This window comes from Alligator sinensis, unplaced genomic scaffold, assembly GCF_000455745.1.
Source record: "Alligator sinensis unplaced genomic scaffold, ASM45574v1 scaffold1525_1, whole genome shotgun sequence".
NCBI classification, from domain to species: Eukaryota; Metazoa; Chordata; order Crocodylia; family Alligatoridae; genus Alligator; species Alligator sinensis.
Window position 1 is genome coordinate 37,520 of NW_005843789.1, and position 3,369 is coordinate 40,888.

Here is a 3,369-nt window from a genome sequence, read left to right on the forward strand (position 1 = left end):
TTCTCCGATTAACCGGATTCGCTGCCGTGTCCCTTTTGTGTGTGTGGGGGGGTGTTTACTTACATCCCCTCTCCCAGCACTGTCCCGCTTCCCACCTCGCTGCCCCTCTGCACTTGGTATTCAGAAGACTCGCTCTATTTAATAGTCTGGTCTCTGCATAGCCTTCAATGAAACATATCAAATGAGTGTGGAATCGAAAAAACCTGTGCTGCGCCTCTGATTCAGCTCATTTGTAAGCTGCAAATCCATCCCGGCTTCTGCCTCCCCTCATACTAACACACACAATCAGCAGCCAGGTGTGCTGCTCACTCCTGCCAATCTGATGGGCTGGGGGGACCCTGTTGGCATCGACTGCAGAGACCCTCTGTGCTCCCCAGTCCTAGCCAGGTGGGAGAGGTCTTGCTGGACTGAGTTGTAGAGATCACTGCCCCGGGCTCCCTGGTGCTGGCTGGCTGGACTCTGACCAGGCCTTCCCGTGCCAGCACCCCTGCTCACTCTTCTGGTCTCTGCTCCCCAAACTCTTGACAGCACCCCTGGCTCCTCCTGGGCTCTGCCCCAGCTGCACTCCCACCCCCACCGCCAGCTGGTGCCCTGCTCACCTCCATGCTCTGCCCCTGCTTCGCCGGCCTGCCCTGCCCCTCCTGCAGCTGGCCCGGCCCAGGCGTCAGGGAGCCGCTCTGTCCCCATCTCCCTGGGGAGGGTCTCTGCAGCTCCAGCTTTACAGGCCCCTTCCTCGGGAGGCTGCTGATCCGCTCTGCTCAGGGTCCCAGCACCTGCGGGTGTAAGAGAGTGCACAGGTGAGCCCTGGGGTGGTGACAGGGAAAAGCCCTGCTCATCTACTGGACTGGCCTGGGGCGAAGGAAGCTGGAGGCTGCAGTGTGTGGAGAGGGGAGACGGGAGACTCATTGTCCCACTGGCAAGAAGCTGGAGATGAGCCCCTAGAACTGCACCAGCGCCGGTGGTGATCACTGCACCGTGACATCGCTCCCTGAGAAGGGACCTGTAGGGATGCTGGTGTTGGGTCAGGTCCACATGTTGGGGTGAAGGGGAGGAAATGCAGGGTCTGTCTACTTCAGGATGCATGAAATGCTCCCAGGAGCACCGGGAGAGCAAGAGCCACCGACCTGCTGGAGTATGGACCCACCAAACTGTTCTGGAAGAGAGATTTCTGCACTGGAGGACGGGGCCTCCTGCCACTGGAAAGGGGAGACCCACCGCTCCTCACCTCGCCTGGGGAAGGGCCTGGTCCAGGGCACCCGCCTGGGGACCCTCCACGTGCCGACAGCTCCCAGGTCTCCCCTGTCCTGGGGATCTGCAGCAGGACGGAGGCCTGGGTGAACTGCACCTGGCCCAGCCAGAGGCCACTGGGGACTCTCATTTCCGCATCACCTGCACCAGCCTCTTATTGACTGATATTATTACAACACTGATCGTTAGAACAGGAATTAGATCACTGGTTGTGATCATGGCAGCAAGGCAAGAGCCAGTCACCGAAAGCATCTTTCTGAGAGCAGCGGTGCAGGGAGTGAGAAAGATCCTGGGCTTCGGACCACCCACAGGGACCAGAGCCCTGTCCCACCCCAGCCACACAGGTACAAACCTTGCGGCCCTGTCCCGGGCAGGGGCAGGCATTGGAGCCGCTCACCCTAACCACAGGACAGCCACTCAGGTTCCTAACTGCATGCCAGGACTTCATCCCGCACCTCCCCTGCCCCTGGCTTCTTGGACTCATTCAAGAGCCATCGGGTACTGCCCGCTCTGCTCCGCTTGCTGTCCCCCCGTGCAGCACTTGTTTGGAGCCTGCAACCCCACTCCCAGCCTCATTTTCTACTTAGTTGTCTCCCGAACTCAACTGACTTAAACCCAGCACACAACACTAATAATGGCGGGGGGTGTGGGGAGGTAACTGCTACTCTTTGCATGGTGAGCCTATGTTAACCTTGTACATCAAACAGGCTGGTAAGGACCTGGCTCTGTGTTGGGCAGGGGCTCCTCTTTGGGGACATGAGGCAGCTTGTCCTCGGGCCCTGGGGTTTCCCACTCTCCTGCCTCCTCCAGAGACCTGTCCTTATGATGAGCCTTCAGCTGCAGCACCTGGGAATCAGAAAACTCTGGCAGGGTCCCCTGTCCTCACCATGGGCATTTGCCTGCTGCCCCCAGGAACCGCCAGGCTCCGGCAGGGCCCCCGGGGGCTGCATCTGGTCTGAGGAGCCCTCCTCGACCTTCACACGCACAGTGACCTGGGGACAAGATACACGTGTCACTGGGGAGCCGGGATCTGGGGGGGAACATCCCCCGACACGTGGAGGTGCAGATGGCACCAAACAAATGCTCTCACCTGGAACTTTTCGTCCTCTGCCTGCCCCAGCTGAAACCCCTTGGCCAGGGCCACGGCCTGGGCGCAGGTCTCCACGCGGCACCCGCACACCCAGCTCCGCATCTCTGGGGGCAGGATGGCCAGGAACTGCTCCAGCACCACCAGCTCCAGGATCTGCTCCTTGCTGCGGCGCTGGGGCTCCAGCCAGCGCCGGCACAGCTCCCGCAGGCGGCTGCAACCCTCGGCTTCCCGGTAGCGCAGGCCACGGAAGAGCTGGCGCCAGGGCTCTGGGGTGGGGAGCTCATCCCGCGGTGCCAGCTGTGGGGTCGCGGAGGGCAGCTCGGCCTCGCAAGGGGGCTGCATGGCCTGCATTGCGTCCTGCCCCCAGAGCTCTTGGTGCTGGACCGGCTCCGGTCTGGATGCCACGAGGGACTTCTGCACCCTCAGCCCCTGCTTGCACACCTCCTGGGTCCTGCTCCTCCAGCTCCCGCCGGGAAGGGGAGGCCCACAGCTGCCACGAGCTCCAGCGCAGCAGCCATGTCTCCCCAGCAGGGATCTCACTGGCCGGGGGTCTGGGCTCTCGCTCTCTATACACTCGTGCACGGTGCCTGTCGGCAGTGTCCGGTCTCCAGGAACACCTGTGGGAAAGGAGAGAGTGGAAATCTGACCATAGATCCGAGACCCGGGACTGTAATCCTGCCCCAACCCGAGGTCTGCACAGCCCGTATGCTCCCAACTGTAAGGGTTACAATATTCAGAATTTGGAGACCACCAGATTTGCAGCTGAATAAAGGCTTTTCTCTGCATCTCAGAAGAGCTGCTGACCACAAGGCGGAACGATATATTAAAAATAACCTTGCAAATGTTTAGGCAAGCAGTTTTTTAACAAGGTCGCAGTGTTGTAAAGTACAGAGCCCGTTGCGTAAGAAGAACAAGATGCAGCCCACCAGTTATTGTCAGGAGATAAATTAGAAGCAAAACCTTGGAGAGGCTGCTAAAGTTAGCCAGAAAACAGGAAGAATCAGCAAGTGAGTGAGAAAAGCTGAATGCAT

At 59.9% G+C, this 3,369-nt stretch overlaps 1 pseudogene; it reads right to left on the reverse strand.

The window, feature by feature from the left end:
* Nucleotides 1-2,888, reverse strand: part of LOC102379335 — a 20,809-nt pseudogene extending 17,921 nt beyond the window's left edge.
* Between the last annotated feature and the right edge of the window lie 481 nt (nt 2,889-3,369).